Here is a 19720-nt window from a genome sequence, read left to right on the forward strand (position 1 = left end):
ATATGTAGGAAGGTTGGCCAAATGAAAAGAGGACTTCGGTGCCAGTTTCTTCCCTGTTGCACCCCACCTTTTGAAAGCCCTTGCAGGTGGTGGGGAGGATGGAGAGGAAGAGGATGATGGCAAAGGAAGGAGATGAGTACGAGACCTGGATCCCAAACTTCCTATACTTTGTACAGAAAAGAGGCTACACCCAGGAAAGCACAGAAATCAAGGGGCCCCCACATTTTCTCCATTTTATTTTCTGTTCAAGCCATGTTCTTATAGACAAGTGGTTCTGGGAAGGCCACTGTTGGCTCACCCTTCCCTTAAAGCAATTTTCTCCTTCTCTGCCAACAGCTGAAAAGCCACATATGGTTTCTCTAACACAGACTTTCTCACAAGTTATGTCTCTTCAGATTCTCCAGGAAGCAGATGTTGAGATGGAGTTGGCAGTGCAAGAGATTCACTTGGGGAGATGACTGTGAAGGAGAACAGGCAGGAATGAACAGGAGTTGGCAGCGAGAGCCTTCAGACCACAGTGCATTTCTGATCACTGTGAAAGGAGATGAGTGGAAGGAAAATTAAATAGGAAGAGCCTCAGAGCTGTACAGCCCCAGGATAATCTTGGCCAGCCTAATTGGGAGCTCTAGAACACAGATTGGTCATTAGAGGAGTCCTGCACTGGACAGATATTGTCAGGTCCTAGTGCCTCCACTGGACATAGTCATTGGTTGTTGCTGCCTGGGAAAGTATGGCCATGGTTCAAACACAGACACAGATCCAGAGGGCGCTACAGCTGGAAGCTCCTATCGACTGGCTCCCTCCTGAAGGGAAGGTGAGCTGCACACTCCCATGGCTGCCACCCAAGGCCAGCTTGTGGTAGTGCTCTCACTCGTAGGGACATTCTCCACTGCTGCAGTCAACAGCCAAGGGAGAACTTCCACAAGCAGGGCCTTGGCCTCCAGGAAAGACAGTAGGGATAAGATTGGGGAGGTGGGCACACAGGGCATGCAGGCCCCTGGGGCTTGAGGGGATACCAGAAACCCTGTCAAGGCTCGAATGGTGCCTAGCTACAATGGCTGAATGAACAGCTGGGGGCAGGAAACACAGGGATTGGAAGGCCCATGCGTGCTGGCCAGGGAGACCAGAAGTGGCTGACTGCCAGGATAGCCACAAGGGTCAAGCCAGTGATGGAGATGAAGGATGAGCTGTGCCACATGCTCCGCACACACAGGCAGCCCAGCCTACAAGTCTGGCACCTTTTCCTTAGTTCCCTGTATTTTCCTCATGGGGACCTAGACACCTGCCTCTATACACACTTATCTACATCCAGTGGTATTGATCCTTCTGATCCTCAATCACTTATTATCTGATATTAAAGAGAAAACCTGAAACCTGTTTCGACAAAAAAAAATGTAAGAGTTAAACTGAATCTGTCTTAATTTTAGGTCGAATTTCTCTAAATAGAGGCAAACCATCATCTTAGCAGTGCATTTAGTCTAATTTGATAGTTCTCTGAAAAACTAACTCTGAATTTCACATTCAGTATTAAGAGGCCCTTGGACTCACCAAAGTTTGCGTTGTACCATGAACTGAGGAGTATGCTGAACTAAAATTTCTGTATCTAAAGTCAAAACTGAAATAAAATGAAATAAAATAATGCTGACCCAACAAAGTGACTCCATGCTTTTGAGCACCCTACACATTACAAGCACAAAACTTAAGTAAACATCTACCCTCTTGATGAGCACCACTGAGAGTCCCCTGCCCCCGCAAACAATTCCAAACCCTTTGTTCTGTAGTCTCAAAACAAAGGTGATTGCTGATGGCTAAAGGCAGGCAGCTTGGGAGGTGGGCAGTCTGCTGAGATAAACACACTGGATTTACCCAATCCTTGCTCTCAGAGAGCATGAATACAATAGATTCTTGCACAACAGAATATAATTTCCCACTAGTGCTGAGCATCCACTTTTTGCTTCTCTTTGTGATCCCACGTGTGTTCCAGGTGCTGTCACTAATTAGTGCTGCATTCATACCAGTTGCATATGTATGGTGGCTAAGGAGCATTTTGCAATATTAAATAATTCACACTGCTGTTAGCTGAATTTATAATATTTAAGTATGTCGGCCTCCATTTGCACTGTTGGCCTGGGCCCAACAAATGTGAAAGACAGGCCTGGACAATGGTATCCTAGTTATGAAGCAGAAGTCAACAAAAGGATCCATGTAAATTGGGCCACAGGTCATGAAAACATTCCCATGATGGATCATTAGCAATGATGATAACCACAGCAGCAGTTCCGTAAATATACCAGAAGTAATGATCCCATACATTTTGCTCTTGTAATCGGCTCTTTGCCCTGTTCTGCGCAGTATCTCTGTGTGCTGCAGAGTAAATGCTATGAGGAGCAGCTCTCACGACTCCAGTCTTGCCAGCCCTCTAGTTGTAAAGGAAGGACCACTTCCTGTTCTACCCCAGCCCTTGCCCTCTCAATGCAGGGAATCCGGTCTCTCTCTGAAGGTCTGCTCCCTGATGTTTGTAGGGTGTTCCCAAGTGCCATCCTTCATGGGCTCTGGAGCCAGGCTTCAGACAAGCTTCCAGACAGGCTCCTCACTCGTCTTCGGCCACAGCAGTGCTGCTGCTTCTGCCCAATGTCTTTGTGAGGGCATCTCTCTGCTGGTGGCTGGGCTGAGCCCTGCCAGAGCATTGCTGTGGGGTCCCCTGCCCGAAGACCTGGCTCTCCCATTGGCCCCTTTTTCCACAAGCAGGAATCTCTCCTCCACTGCTGCTCCACACATCTCCTCAGAGAATTCCCAGGCTCAGCCTTTCTGCAGAATCCCTTGTAATGCTCGTTTCTCCTGGTTCCCAGGTATCTTCCAAAGATAGGGTCCTCTTGGGGCATCCTTCATCTGGCTGTCCACCCTCACCTGACCCAATCCCCAGGAATCTCCATGACACACAACACCCTCAGCCCAGAGAGAGAAGGTCTTTCTCTTCCCGTATGACCAGTGGAAGTACTGAGTGGTCTCTTTCAAAATATACATTTAGTCTGCCCATAACATGGCCCTTTCAAAGTAGTCATTTTTATCAGCTTTAAAGGAAAAGAAAAAGCCCTGCTAATGTCTAATTCCACTGCATACTTTGTTATACATCAAACAATCTACCTGACATCTTCTCAGCACCAAAGTTCTCCATTTCCAACTTGTTCCTCATAGTTGGGCACACTCGGGGGGGGGGGGGAGTTAGAGGCAACACCAACCAGACATTACACATCTTTGAGGAGAAGTCTAGAGCTTAGTTTTGGAGCCTTCCCAAAGGAACACAAGGCTGCCTTCACTTGTCCAGACTATCAGAGACAGAGGACTATGCATCTCGGTCCCTTAATTTTACAGGTGGGGAAATTGGGCGCATACAAAAGAAGCAACTGACCCCTGTCACTCTGAGAGTAGGTGGCACGGTGGGACCTCTGACCTATGGCACTTTCCATCACAGAAAGGCTATGGATTCTGTTTCCAGGAGACAAGACCATGCTTCCTCGGTAAATAGGAAGGGACTTCCCAGACCTCTTTCATCACCCCAAAGGAGGATTGTCGTCAGGAAGTACAAGCAGAAGACCTTGAACAGTTGCCAGAGATTCTGAGTAGAACAAGGGCAAGGTGAGAAGATGCCTGGGAAAATAAAGGAAGGTGGTGATGAGTAGGTGAGATACACATCCGATACAGTGATACAGTGAGAGCACTTGATACAACTTCCCAAGGAAAAAAGATCTGCAGCCCCCAGGCTGGCTGTGCAGAACCTTGGAGCAGTGATTTTCATCCTTGGCAACACACTGCCATTACCTAAGGAGTTTTAAAAAATACAGATGTCTGGGCCCACTCCAGAGACTGACTTATTTTTTCAGTACAGCCTAAGCGTCAGCATTTGTAAAAGCTCTCTTGATATTCTAACAGGTAGCCAAGGTTAAGTTCCAGTTCTTAGAAGAAAAGGCCCTGGTCCATCTCATATTGGGTTCCCTGCTTCAAAAAGAAGCAAATAATGTTTAAATCGAAAATGCTTAGGGGCGCCTGGTGGCTCAGTCAGTTGAGCGTCTGACTTCGGCTCAGGTCATGATGTCATGGTTTGGGAGTTCGAGCCCCGTGTCAGGCTCTATGCTGACAGCTCGGGGCCTATAGCCTGCTTCAGATTCTGTGTCTCCCTCTCTCTCACACTCTGCTCCTCTGCTCGCACTCTGTCTCTGTCTCTCAAAAATAAATAAAGATAAAAAAAAGAAAATGCTTAAGTTATTTTCCCATCCTATTCTTAGCCCACACACCAGAACTTATAATTGTTCTAGCCTGAACTGTCAGATTTTCTGCTGAGATCCTTTTCCTGGGTCTTGTTTCCACTTCTGCTACCACTGTTAGATCTCTACACCTCAGATTCTATGAAGTTCTTTCCAGTTCCCAAAGTCCCTTGGTATGTGACTCTATGAAAAATATTTAGAGTCATCACTGCTGAGAATGTAATCTTTAAAAAAAAAATCTTTCCCTTCTAGTCATGATAAAGTAACCAGTACCAGACTTGTCTTCCCACCATAAAACATGAGAAAATTGGACAAAATATATGAAACAGCTGTTTCCAAATACTGGACAACAAGCAAAACAGGACTATGATCAGGGCTTACAATTGCCCTGGCTTTCTGCCAGGAGCCACTTTTCCAGACAGTGGTGCAAAAGAAAAAACACAAGCATAGCATTACAAGTTTGCCAAGTTAAGCCAAGATCAGAGTTCAGAGAGGCAGAAGCAGCTGGAATCCATGGGGCAGAGTACTGGAGAGGAAAGAACTATGCAGAGAAAGAATTCCAGAAATCCACACAGAGGTCTCATTGAGTCTATTGTTGAAAACTTCTGTGGATGCTCAGGGTAAAACTCCAAGAGGCTATGCAAAGAAGCACTGGGAATCTGTGCAGAACAACCTCTAAAGCTTACACACAGCTGTGAGATAGCAGAGCTCCAACCAGAGAGGAAGTATCTCATTGGAGACCTGGAGCACTCAGTAACCTAGAAGTGTTACATCTTAGTAGAAGCACTAAAATATACCCAAAGTGAAAGCTACTCTAGATCTGCTTTAACAAAGCTTAAAAGCAAGCCTTCAAAAAATTGAGCTTAAATTCCTTAAGTGTATGCCAAAACAAAGTACAATATTCTTTAAAGAGAAAAACAAAAATCATCCCCTCAAAAAAGTAACTGTCACAATGCCTAGAACCCAATAAAAAATTTCTAGACATACAAAGATGCAGGCAAACATGATCCATAACTAGGAAAAAAAATCAGTCAATAGAAACATACCCAGAAATGACAAAGATTTTGAAATAAGCAAACAGGTGTCTTAAAACAGTATTATAAATACATTAATATAAATAGAAATACAGAGAAAAAAACAGAATATATAAAAGAAAACAGAAACTCTAGGGATAAAAAAATACACAATATCTGAAATGAAAAGTTTAGTGGATGGAATTACCAGGAGAATAAACACCACAGAAGAAAAGGCAAATGAATTTGAAGATATAACAAAAGAAATTCTCTAAGTTGACACATAGAGAAAAAAAAATGAATACAACCTGGAACCATGGACACCATGAGTGAACCACGGACACATGTCAAGTAATTGAACATATGCATAAGGGGAGCAGAAAATTATTTGCAGAAGTAATATCTGAAAAGTTTCTGAATTTGATAACATTTTCAAACCACATATCTAATTAGAAACTCAACTAATCCCAAGAAGGGTGTACACAAATAAAACTACATGAGGGCAGGGGCGCCTGGGTGGCTCAGTCTGTTAAGCGTCCGACTTCGGCTCAGGTCATGATCTCGCGGTCCGTGAGTTCAAGCCCCGCGTCTGGCTCTGTGCTGACAGCTCAGAGCCTGGAGCCTGCTTCGGATTCTGTGTCTCCCTCTCTCTCTGACCCTCCCCCGTTCATGCTCTGTCTCTGTCTCAAAAATAAATAAACATTAGAAAAAAAATTAAAAAAAAAAAACAACAACTACATGAGGGCATATAGCTGAAACCAAAGATAAGGAGAAAAACTTAAAGGCAGATAGAGGAAAAAAAAAAAAAAGAGACATACAACATAAAGGAAACAAAATGAGAATTATCATAGATTTATCATCAGGAAAAAAATGCAACCAAGAAGACAATGGAGTGGCATCTTTAAAATGCTGAAAGGAAAAACAAATTAATCTAGAATTCTGTAAGAAGTGAAAATATGCTTCAAAACTGAAAGTGTAGTAAAGATGTTTTCAGACAACAAAAGCTGGAATAATTTATTATAAACAGACCTATTGTACAAAATAATATTTCTTAAACATACAAATGGGAAATTTTTAGAAATATAAATAGAACTTTTTCAGGCTAAAGGAAAAAGTCTCTGCGGAATCTTGTGCCTACGTAAGGGAATGAAATGTACCTGAAATAGTAAATAAATGAATACATATGTAAGGATTTTTTCCTTTAAGAAATTTATTCAAAAGTTAACTGTTGAAAGAAAAAAATAGTAACAATATATTAGGGGATTTATAACAGAAGCTGTATGATAACAATAGAACAAAGGATTAGAGGCTTCAGGTATGTTGTCATAAAGTTCTGTATTGTACCTGAAATGATATATATTATTGAAATGTATATATATACATTCTAAATCCTATTGTAACCATTAAAAAATAAGACAGACATATAGCTAAGAACTAAAGTGGAGATAAAACAAAGTATCAATTCAATTAAAAAAAAAACTCAACTATATGCTATTTTTAAGAAACCCACTTTAATGATAAAGACACAGAAAAGGTGAAAGTGAAAAGGTCTTTTATAGAAAAGCACACACCATGCAAACACTAATTAAAAGGCTAACACAGTTCTACACTAGATGAAGTAGACTGTAGTTACAAAAATATTACCAAAGATAAATATGAACATTTCATAATGACAAAAGAGTCAATTCACAAAGAGGACATAACAATCCTAGACATTTGTATACCTAACAACAAAATTTCAAAATGCATGAAACATGAAACAACAGAACTGGAAAGAGAAATAGACTTCATCCACAATTATAGCTGTATATCCCAACACTCATCTCATTAATTTATACAGCAAGTAGACAGAAAGCCAGCTAATATATAGGAGATTTGAACAATAATCAACCAACATGATCTCATTAACATTTATGGAACACTCCACCTAAAACAACAGAACACATACTCTTTTCCAATGCACAGGGCACATTCACCAAGATAGACCATATTCTGGGCCATAAACAAGTATCAACATATACAAATATTGAATTATATGTGCTCTGCCCACTCAAAATTAAATTAGACATCGACACCAAAAAAAAAAAAATCCCCAAATATTTGGAAATTAAAAATAAAATTTCTTAGTAATCTATGGGTCAAAGAAGGAATCATAAGGATATTTTGAAGTGGATGAAAACATATCAAAATTTGTGCAATGCAGCTAGAGCAGTACTTAGAGAACAATTAGGAGTTTTATATACTTACATTAGAAAATAAGAAAAGTTTAAAATCAATTATCGAAGCTTCCCTTTAAAAAGCTAAAAAATGAAGATAAAATTAAACCTAAAGCACAAAGAATAAAATTAAGTAAAAATGGACTAACAATAAGAACATAATTTTTTAAAACCTCTAGTTTTTTTAAAAGATCGATAAAATTAATGAATTGTTAGCTAGATTGATCAAGAAGAAAAGACAAAAGACACAAATGGCCACTATCAGGAGTGAAACAGGGCACATCACTACAGATGTTACAGATATTAAAAGATAAAAGGGAATATCATGAACAACCCAATGGTAGTAAATTTGAGAACGTCAATGAAATAGACAAATTATTTGAAAAATACAATTTACCAAAACTGAAAAAGAAGAAATAAAACATCTGACTAGCCATATGCTTACTAAAGAGATTGAATTTGTAAAAAAAAACTTCTTCCCATAAAGAAAACACCTCAATGGCATCACTAATTCTTTTGAACATCTCAGAAAGAAATAATACTAGTACTACATAAATTCTTTCATAAAAGAGAAAAAGGAACAGTTCCCAACTTGCTTTATGAGGGCAGTGTTACCTTGTTACCCAAACCAGGCAAAGCTATTATAAGAAAAGAAAAGTACAGACGCAAAAATCTAACAAAATGTTAGCAAAGAGAGTTCAGCAATATTTAAAATGGATAATGAATTATGAACAAGTAGGGTTTCTCTCAAGAATGGAAAGCTGACACTTGAAAACCAACCAATACAATTCACCACATTAATGGCATAAAAGAGAAAAACTACATGATCATCTCAGGAAATGAAAAACAAATGGACAAAAAGAACAAACAAAAACATCTGATGGAATTCCACACCTATTTGTGGTGAAAGCACTCAACCAACTAGGAACAGAGAGGAATGCCTCAACTGGCATCTATGAAAAACCTGCAGTATAAAGAAGGACCGCTTTCTACCTAAGATCAGAGACAAGCTCACATTTTTGTGAGCTCTCACCACTTCTGTCCAGCATTGTACAGGACATCCTAGCCAGTGACAAAAGAAATAAAAGGCATACAGATTGGAAAGTAAGAAGTAAAACTATATTGCTTAATGTGTATAGAGTTTCAGTTGAGCAAGATTAAAAAGTTCTGGAGATGATGGGTGGTGATGGTTGTACAACAATGTGAATGCACTTAATCCCACAAAACTGTATGCGCAATAATGATTAAAATGGTAAATTTTATGTTATGTATAGTTTGCCACAATACAAAATTAACAAAAAATTTTAGAAGTAAAACTGTATTTATACTCCAATAACAGGATTGTGTGTGTAGAAAATCCCAGTGAATCTACAAAGATGCTAATAGAAATAAGTTCTAGATCACACAATACAAAGTCAGTATGCAAAAATCAAATATTTCTATTATTTCTATATAGCAGCAATGAACAATTAGAAAAGAAATTTTATAATACCATTTACAATACCATCAAAAAAGTGTTATATATTTAGAAATAAATTTAACCACAAAAATATGCAAGACTCATGCACTGAGAATTACAAAACATTACTGACAAAAATGGAGGAAGATCCAAATAAATGGAGAGGGAGCATATGAATTGGAAGACTCAGTACTGTTAAGAAATCCATTCTCCCCAGATTGATCTATAGTCAGTGTGAGACTCTATAATTTATATGGGACTGCTAAGGGCCTAAAATTGTTACAATTTTTATAAACAACAAATATGGGGTATTTACCCTACCTGATTTCAAGACTTACTAAATATTATAATTATCAAGACAAGGTGGTATTAGCATCAGGATTGAACACATAAATCAGTGTGTTCCAAACAGAGAATCCAGAAATGGATCCACACATATGTGGCCATTGTTTTTTGACAGAAGTGAAAAGGCGATTCAATGGTGCAAGGGAATTTTGGAAGAATGGTGCTAGAACAACCAGGTATGGTAAGGAAAGAGAGAGAGAAATAGAGAGAAGGTGGAAGAGCAAAGAACCTTTACTCTTATCTCATACAATACACAAAAAATTGACTCAAAAAGTATCATAGACCTAAAGGTAAAGAATAAAACTTCTAAAAGAAAACTTAATAGCAAATTTTTATAATCTTGGGGTACGCAAAATTTCTCAGGATACCAAAAGCACAAACCATGAAAGATAAAGATATTAAATTAGACTTCATCAAAGTTAAAAATACTTCTATTTTTAAAAGACACTATTAAGGGGGCAATGGGGGACTCAGTCGATTAAGCACCTGACTCATGGTTTCAGCTCAGGTCATAACCTCACGGTTCGTGGGTTTGAGTCCCACATCAGGCTCTGCGCAGAGCCTGCCTGGGATTCTCCCACTGTCTCTAAATAAATAAACACATACATACATATATACATACATACTTTAAAATAATAAAAAAATAAAAGACACTATTAAAATAACAAGGCAATCCACAGAATAGGAGAAAATATATCTGATTAATACACACACACACATACACGTGCATCTGACAAAATGCCTATATCCAGAATATATTTTAAAACTCTGCAGTAAAAAAACAAACAAATATGGGCAAAAGCTTGGACAGAAACCACAAAAGAAGATATATAAATGGTTAAAAACACATGAAATAATGTTCAACATCATTATACCAGGGAAATGCAGAGTAAAACCATAATAAGACCTACAACCTACCAATTAGAGTGGCTCAAATTAAGAAATGGACAATACAAGGTGCTAAAAGAAACACAGAGTGTCTGGAACTCATACATTGCTGGTAGGAATGTTCAGTGGTACAAACACTCTGGAAAACAATTTGAGAGTTTCTGAAAGTTAGTCATACACTTATCCTATGATTCGGAAGTCCCATCCTCAGGTATTCACCCAAGAGAAATGAAAATCTATGTCCACACAAATACTTGTGCACACAAGTTTATAACACCTCTGTTCATAAGAGACAATTACTGTAAACAACCTAAATGTCCATCAACAAATGAGTGGATAAACTTATGTGGTATATACACACTAGAATACTACTCAACAATAAAAAAGGGACAAACTACTGCAAACCACACACACACACACACACACACACACACACACACACACTGAATCTCAAGAGCATTGTTCTAACTAAAAGAACAGACTCGAAGAAGCACATACTTACGAGTCCATTTTATATGAAACTCTAAAAAGGATATATTTAACCTACAGCAACTAAGCAGATCCATGGCTGCCTGGGGTCAGGATGGTTGAAAGAAGTACTAGCTGGACAGGCTACAGAATTTTCAGGGCCCACTGCAAAATGAAAACAGGGTGCCCCTCATTCAAAAATTAAGAATTTCAAGGCAGTAGCAGCAGAGCAATAAAGCAAGCGTGGGGCCCCACCAAGCACAAACCCCCATGTGAGAGCAAGGCTGTACACCCACAAAACCAGCGCCAGGTACAAGGGGGCTTTTTGTGGTGATGAAAATGTTCTACAGCTCGATTTTGGTGGTGGTTACACATTTGTATGCATTCATCAAAATGGTTTGAACTGGGGTAAAAATGGCAGAAATTCCCAAGGCCATTGAGAAGAACAGAACTGCAGATGATCCAGACAATTCTCTGTGCTTTTCTGTCTCCATTAATCTACTAAAAATGGCCCTTTCGACTTTGGATTTCAACCATTCCCTCTCTAGAAACTCCAGAACTTCTTCATCTTCATTCACTGTTTATTTATTGAATATCTACTTATGGGCATTCTAAAAGGGGCTGAAGATACAAATATTTTTTAAAAATTCAATTTCAGCTCTCAAAGAATAGTCCACTGTCGTTCTATACAATACAGTGGACTTTAGCTACATGTGGCTATTTAGATTACATCACTAAAAATTAAATAAAAGAAAGAATTCAGTTCCTCGTTCACACTAGCCATGTTGCAAGTGTTTAATAGCCACCTGTGGCTCATGGCTATCTTATTGGACAACAAAGAACATTTCCATCATTGCAGAAAGTTCTGTTGGTTAGTGCTGAGCATGGAGACAGGCAAGGAGAGATAGACATAAATTAGATAGTTCCACATTTCTCCTGATTTTATTTATTTTTTTCAAATGTTTATTTATTTTTGATAGAGCACACATGAGCGAGGGAAGGGCAGAGAGAAAGGGAGAGAGAGGATCCCAAGCAGGCTCTGTGTTGTCAGTGAGATCATGACTTGAGCCGAAATCAAGAGCCGGCTGCTTACCAACTGAGCCACCTAGGCACCCAATCTCCTGGTTTTAAATACTTGCTCACCCCACAGTCTTTTGTGTTCTATCACCTACAAACCAGAAGCTTCCCCATAACCACGTGAGGTGGTTTCAGGGGGTTTGGGGTTCTGCTTGCACAGAGAAGAACAGCCATCTTGGAAGGTCTGCTTTTTTGCAAACTTGAGCTCAGCTTGCCCTTCTGGGCTGAAATCCTCCCAGGAAGCTCTGGCCCAGTATTTCTGTAGTCCATTACAACCATCCAAATATTTGTTGTTGCTCCCAGTACCCCAGGTGAGAGCATCAGGTCCTCAACCTGTCCTCCCCAACAGCTGGAGGGACATGCTTGCCCACTGGCTTCAGCTGCACTCATCTGAGATTTGGGGGAGGAGGGTAGATCAGCGGCTCCAAAAGACAACAGTCATTTGCTACCCCCTCCACCCCGGGATTTGGAAACCCTCTCTCTCCTGTCTTTTCTGATGGGAATAACTTGTCTATTTTGATCCCCCTTATGATGCGTGAACCCCCTCTGCAGCATGCCTGTCAAGGAGTAGCCAGCCTCTGCATAAGCACCTTCAGTGACGAGGAGCTCACTACTCCCTAGCACAGCCCATTCCATCATCAGGTGCCATTCTTTCTTTAATGGAGTCAGAGAGAAGGTGGGGACTCCGCCCATTCCTCCCGGCTCCTTGATTCCTTCTCCTTTGGGAAGTTCTTCATATCTGTGAAGAGGACTCCAGCCCCCGACCCAGATCCTCAGCCTCTCCTACCTAACAAGCACTGCCCTATGTGGGAGACCCTAGCGTGGCCTGCTTTTGGCATTCTTTGTTATTGGAAGTATTGCAAATGAATGTTCACAGTGCCCCACCCCCACAGAATCACTATCTGGAGCCTCATTAAGGTCTTCTATTGCTGGTGACATCAACAAAAAACTTACTACAAATCCTCTGTGGCCATGACAAAACCATTATTAAAGATGCAAGTTGGGGCATTTGGGTGGCTCAGTCAGTTAAGCGTCAGACCCTCGGTTTTGGCTCAGGTCACAATCTAATGGTTCAGTTCATGCATGGGATTAAGCCCTGGGGAGGACTTCGCACTGTCAGCATGGGATTCTCTCTCTCCCTCTCTCTCTGCCCCTTCCCCATGTGCATGCTCTCGAGTACAGATGCTCTCTCTCTCTCTCTCTCTCTCAAAATAAATAAATAAACTTAAAAACCATTTTTTAAAGATGCAAGTCACTTAGGATTCTTTACCTAAGCCACACACAAGATATTTCTTTTCGAATTAAACTCTGTCTTTAAAAATTTCCCCAGAAATGTTTCTTCCTTTATTATGAGAACTCTGTGGGTGTGTTTCTTCATTTACTTATGCAGCCTTGCTCATCAGGCTGCTCCGAGGGTCTGAGCCAACGGAGGCCTCTGACTGCAAAGGCCCCTCCTTTGCAGCCACCCCTTTCCTTACCTGGTGCTGCGTCCTGGGTGACACCAATACTTCCGAGGCTGTGCGGCTGCTGCGGCTGTCTGGGAAACTCAGGAGCGCCTCCGTGAGAATGGGGACTATGAATCTATGTATGTCGATCCTCCAGCTCCGGCCCCCTGCAAGGACACTGCAGGGGCTATGGGATTGGGACTCACCTGATGGAGACAAGAAAAGTGAGTCAAGTGACAGCAAAGTCACACTCCAGGTTTCTGAAATGTGTTTTGAAAAGAGGGGGAGTGGTTTTCCAGGTGGGCCTACTTGAATGGGTCCTTTAAAAAAATTGCCATCAAAAATAGCTTTCCTGGGGCGCCTGGGTGGCGCAGTCGGTTAAGCGTCCGACTTCAGCCAGGTCACGATCTCGCGGTCCATGAGTTCGAGCCCCGCGTCAGGCTCTGGGCTGCCGGCTCAGAGCCTGGAGCCTGTTTCCGATTCTGTGTCTCCCTCTCTCTCTGCCCCTCCCCCGTTCATGCTCTGTCTCTCTCTGTCCCAAAAATAAATAAACGTTGAAAAAAAAAAAAATTAAAAAAAAAAAAAATAGCTTTCCTTATTAGCTCTATTTCAACATATCATTTAATTCAAAAGAATGGCTTTCCTAAGGGCTTCTCTCCCTCTTTGTTAATTTTACATCCTAAGTCCAGTGGCACCAGCCTGGACTTATACTCTCTGATCCCTCCTCCCCGGGTGTACCCTGTTCCCTCCCTCCCAGGTGCATCCCCACTCTCTCTCTCTCCCCAGGTATACCCCCACTCTCCCTCAACAAGTGTTCCCCTGCCCCCTCCCCCCACCTAGGTATACCATCATGCTCCCTCCCTGCCAGGTGTACCCACACAAAAAGCTGCAGCTTTCCCTTGGAGCATCTCTGGTCTCTTAAGCCTAGACTGCCCAGAGACCTGCCACCAGGCAGCCTTTCAAGAGCATTCATTCTCAGTTGTCCCTGGAGGTGGGTGGGACCCACCCACAAACCCTGGGGGCCCGATGTATTTCAGAATCCAAAACTCTTTGGACTTTAGATAGATAATCTAGCGCATATTATCTGTTATGTAAAACCCCAGTGGAGTCTGGGGGCAGCACTCAATAGTCAAATGCATCAATATTTCTGTACCAAATGTTCCACTACATGGGATAAAGATGACAAAAAGCTTCAGATCAACTCAGGTCAGGTTGTGCTGCCAAATGAGTTTTTAAATTTTTTGTAATGTTTTATTTTTGAGAGACAGAGGGAGTATGAGTGGGGGAGGAGCAGAGAGAGGGGGAGACACAGAATCTGAAGCAGGCTCCAGGCTCCGAGGTGTCAGCACAGAGCCCGATGTGGGGCCTGAACCTGTGAACCACCAGATCATGACCTGAGCTGAAGTTGGACACTTACCCTACTGAGCCACCCAAGTGCCGCCAAATGAGTTTTCAGGTGCTCCTGGCTGGTTCAGTCGGTAGAGCCTGTGACTCTTGATCTCAGGGTTGTGAGTTCGAGCCCCATGTTGGGTGTAGAGATTACTGAAAAATAAAATCTTTTTTTTTTTTTTTTTAACGTTTTTATTTATTTTTGAGACAGAGAGAGACAGACCATGAACGGGGGAGGGTCAGAGAGAGAGGGAGATACAGAATCGGAAGCAGGCTCCAGGCTCTGAGCCATCAGCCCAGAGCCTGACGCGGGGCTCGAACTCACGGACCGCGAGATCGTGACCTGGCTGAAGTCGGACGCTTAACCGACTGCGCCACCCAGGCGCCCCTGAAAAATAAAATCTTAAAAAAAAATAAAAACTTAAAAGTTTTCAGAGCTGTTTTACATTTTGGAATTGCAGGTAAGGGATGATAGATCTGCCTGGCCTCTGCCTTCTCTTCTTTTTATTGCTGGAGATATTTTTCAAACTAATCTGCCACAAAGAGATTCCCATTGTGTTTGTGGGCAAAGTTTGAAAGGCAGTTAATAAATAGTGATGAAATCCTTATGCTCAGCCCAAATAAAAAAAAATCTGTTTTACCTGGGCAAACTCCTTTCACAATGGCCCAACATCTGCCCATCTGTCATCTTCTGGTTTCCCTAATTTGTCTTCAGAGGACCCAACCATCTGCCACCTTGCAGCCCCGGCTACCTTGCACCTGCACTACCCAGATGGCCACCTTTTCTTCAAAAGCAATTGATCTCCTCCTTAAACTCCCCAGACGTCCAGAGTCCATGTGCGTCAATCACAGAGTTTAAAGGGTAGCTTCTTCCTCAAAAGAAAGATGATAGGGACTAATCATCTGAGGGCCACTCACAGACTCCTCTTAAATATAACCAGTGTGGGATCACAGGAAATCTCTTGATAAATTGCAGAGAAAGTTCCTAGAGGGCATGCCTCGAGATATAACCCACACTGCTTTCAAGTTGACCACAAGGCAGCTTTTCCTCTGCCCACCCCCACCTCTCACTGAGCTTTCTCTTACTAAACACACACAATTCCCGCACCCCTCCCTCCAGCCTCCCTTAGCAGGTGGGGATATTGTTTTAAAGAGAGTTGGACGTAAGTGCTCATATTTCTGGCAGCTTATAATCCAGAAGCTGGCCACCTGGAGGGTCCTGCACTCTCAGCCATTGTAATGGCTCTGACACCCATCTGATGATGATGTCTTCCATTGGCCTTGGGTCTCTCCCCTCTCTCCCGGTCTGCTGACTCTAATTTCCTGCTCCCATGCAATTGCACCTCTTTTGTCTCTTGCCTCTGACTGTGGCCAGTGGTGCATTACCTCAGATATGGGACACGGCCCCCTTTCTTTGATCATCCCCAAACGCTTGTCATGTCAGATGCTGTTAACAAAGCATCTTCCACTGACAAGTCAGAGGTGGGTGGGGTCTACACTGCAGGACAAGCCATCAGACAGCTTAAAATACACCACTGCCCTCTTTAAAACAGGCTTTGACCTCTCAGGCCCAGCTTCCTGCCTCTCCTCACACGGTCCCTCTCTCCCTGGCCTCCATCCACTCTCCATCTCAAAACTCTGCTCATTTGAATTTTTTTTTCAACGTTTATTTATTTTTTTGGGACAGAGAGAGACAGAGCATGAATGGGGGAGGGGCAGAAAGAGAGGGAGACACAGAATCGGAAACAGGCTCCAGGCTCTGAGCCATCAGCCCAGAGCCCGACGCGGGGCTCGAACTCCCGGACCGCGAGATCGTGACCTGGCTGAAGTCGGACGCTTAACCGACTGCACCACCCAGGTGCCCCAAAACTCTGCTCATTTGAATGTGCAGAACAATTCCATTTCCTTTGCTGCTTTGTGGCTGAAATAGACCAGGCCTTACTTGGCCAAGACCAAGCCATGTGAGCCCTACCAGACTGGCCACCAGTGGGCTTTCCTTGGATAGGTAGGCATTTGCATGTTCTGTCTAGGGGCAGACATGGGCTATGTGTGTGCTTGTGATCTGATCCTGCTGGCCCTGGGTATCTTTGTATTCCCATATCTGTCTGTGTCCTGTGAGGGTTTCTAGCTGTAATAAATCATAGCAAGCAAAAACTGAGTGCTCAGTCTGGGCCAGGCAGTGTTCCACATACCTTATGTATAATCCTGACAACATTACCCTTTTACTATCATCCTTGTTCACAGATAAGAGACCCAATGGAAAATTAAACAATGTTATCACGTGCTTAAGTATCTGGGTGTCTCTGGTCTTGGGGTCACCCTATGCATCTGTGTGTGTTACATAATTATGTGTTATATCCATGTTCGTGTGTGTGTGTGTGTGTAGCCCCAGAAACCCTATATCCCCGTCCTGTCCCCTTGCTCACCTCAGGGTTGGTCTCTTCTGCCCTGGTCCTGGGAAGGGTTAGAGCCGGAAATGATAGGTCTTGGTGTGTGGTCTAGGGACAGTGACAGGGAGAGGGACACCTGTGCTTGTGTGTGTGTGATTTATCCCAAGCAGCTTACCTGCTGCTTCAGCAGGACCAGAGTATTCTGTGTGATCTGTGAGCTCTTCAGTAGGAACTAGATGAGGAGAGGTCCTGTAGGTAGCCAGGGGCCTGGGTGCTTCTCTCCAGGGGTGGTGCCCTGATACTGCCAGGCTCGATGTTGGGCAGACCGAGGGAGGTGGGCTCCAGCTGCCATGCAGGGAGACAAAAGGCAGGATGTCCTAGCAGTGACAGTTTGACTCACAAAGGACTATTAGAGGGCATTCATGGCAGATGAGGCTTCTCTTTTTCCAGAGCACAAGGGAAAGACCACCTCTCTAAGATGGTTTAAACTTTTCCTACATCTACCAAATACTGAAGGGCTACTTTTGCCCTCCACTGTGCTGAACATCTTACAAACACTATCAGTAATCCTTGATAGGACAGGATAAGGGTAGCTTATTGCAATTGTCCCCTAGCTACAGATGAGCACATGAGGCTCAGAGGGCTAAGTGGTCTGTCCAAGGCCACACAGCTAGTGGCAGATCCAGAATGCAAGTCCAAATCTTTCTGGCTCCAAAGCCTGTATTCCTTCTACTATATCAGAGTATCTGTGAACTACTTGATTCTTCCTTGAGACTTTCCCAGTTCCTAGAGTAAGGCACTGTGGCACAATGAACAGGCTGCTATGTAACTATGACCCCAGGGTTTTCTGGCTTGAAGGGAGACAGTCAGCAGCCTCCCTCTGGGCCTGGACTGTCCATTTAAAAAAGCAAAAGCCTTCCCTGTAGCCACTGCTACTGTTCATCCTTAGAGACAGTGAGGGGAACAGAAGCCCCTGCCCACAGTCACCCACGGTGGATCTGGGCAGGATGATGCCTAAAAGCCAGCCTCCTAGAACAGGACACATGGTCCAGAGCCTCTCCCTGACTGTATGTGGTGTGATTGATGGTGGGGGGTCAGAACACTCCATGAGCAGAATCTCACATGTCCCTACAGGGCTCACGTGGATCATCCTCCACCCACCCCTGCCGAAGAAGGGCTCTGAGGATAGAGCCCTGGCTCCTCAGCACAGCCTCCCTGGCCCTGCTGGCCCTGAATCCTGCTTTGGCCCTTCATTTCTTCTCCCCTCCCCCACTCAGGCCACAATAACTACCCTGTTCTCAAAGTCATCAAGCTCTCCACTTTCTCCAACACCTCTGCTTGGAATGCTCTTCCCTGGTGAACTTCCCATCCTCCCTGTCTCATCCTAACAGTACTATCCTCAAGGAAGCCCTCCCTGGCCCTCCAGGTCCTGCCAAGACCTCTGTTAGGTGCATTCAGAGCCCCTGGACTAGGTTCAAATTGCAGGTAATTATTTGTGATGATTTCTATCACCCTAGACTACAGGATGTGTGAGAGCAGGGACCATCTGTATTTCATTCACCTCTGTATCCCCAGGCTATACTGCTTGGCACACAGTTGTTGTTTAATAAATATTGGTAAGATGAATATGGACATGCTGGAAGGAGGGTAGGAAGGCAGGGAGGGAAGGAGGGACGGAGGGAGGAAGGGAGGAAGGAAAGAGGGAGGAGAGGAAGGAAGAAAGGAATGAAAGAAGAAAGGCAGGCAGGAAGTTAGGGAGGAAGGAAGGGAAGGAGGGAGGGAGAGAGGGAGGAAGGAAAGAAGAAAGGCAGGAAGGCAGGGAGGGAGGAAGGAAGCATGAAAGGAAGGAAAAAAGGAGGAACCAAAAGGGAAAGAAGGAAGACAAGAATGGCTATCAACCTCTGAAACCCCACAGATTTCACCCTGTGACGCTCTGAGACACCCCAGCTCATTTTGCTATAGAAACATCAACTGCAAAGCTCAAAATTCCTTTGAGGTCACTCAGGGAAGAAAACCTATCAGAACAAGGCAGTAAGAGGAAGCCATCCCCAGGAATGCAGAGCCCTCTATTCTGTGGCTCCCTGATTCACCTTCCAGACACTTCAGTGACATTGTCTTTCCTCAAGGTGCTCATCACTCACAGGCGTGACTACCCCGGACTCTGCCGCGCTGAGATGACTCAGCCTACACTCCAGCCAGACTTCCCGCCGTCTCTTGCTGGCCACGCCAGCTGGGCTCCCAGGCTCTGACACCGCACACGCTCAGGCTGAGGTCACTGCCCCTCCCTGACTGGCCGTCACCACCACTGTCTCAGTCACACGGAGCTTGGTGTGCTGTCCTTTCTCTCCTTCACCAAGGATGGCTCATTTGTCACCTCTTTCGGGAAGGAGGCAACTGTAGACGAGAGGGGAGGCAGAAGAAGAAGGAAGGGAACCAGACTAACTCGACCTGCTCTGACAGCTCTGCCCCTCTTCCAGTGCTAGAAGCCAGGAGATGTCCTTGCCAGTGACCCTGCCAGGGGACCCCACCAGACGAGACACACCAGCCCCTCCATAGTATAGTCTGAGCTTCACAGTGAGTCTCATTTGCCCCAGGGAATTTTGGAGAAACTGGGAGAGGGTGTGAGAAAGGCCAGGATGTGGCACTCTGTCTGAGGAGGCAGGCAGCGCAACACGCACTTGCTCATGGCTGCGGCTGGACCAGCAGGGGCTGTGCACCCAGACGTGTCTGCCCACTTAACCACCAGCCTACAAAGAAGTCCGCTGGAG

The 19720-nt window shown here is 43.7% G+C and overlaps 1 long non-coding RNA gene across 1 annotated transcript in view; it reads right to left on the reverse strand.

Annotated features, from left to right (window-relative positions):
• LOC123611539 overlaps nucleotides 1-19720 on the reverse strand; it is a 30247-nt gene continuing 10527 nt past the window's right edge. Inside the window, exons 3-6 of the long non-coding RNA XR_006718714.1 lie at nucleotides 17128-17297; nucleotides 14591-14729; nucleotides 13207-13379; nucleotides 1-3648 (exon numbers count right to left, since the gene is read on the reverse strand). This is a non-coding gene — a long non-coding RNA (uncharacterized LOC123611539). The remainder of the gene's footprint in view (nucleotides 3649-13206; nucleotides 13380-14590; nucleotides 14730-17127; nucleotides 17298-19720) is intronic.

The sequence above is a fragment of the Leopardus geoffroyi genome, chromosome C2 (genome assembly GCF_018350155.1).
Source record: "Leopardus geoffroyi isolate Oge1 chromosome C2, O.geoffroyi_Oge1_pat1.0, whole genome shotgun sequence".
Taxonomy (NCBI): domain Eukaryota; kingdom Metazoa; phylum Chordata; class Mammalia; order Carnivora; family Felidae; genus Leopardus; species Leopardus geoffroyi.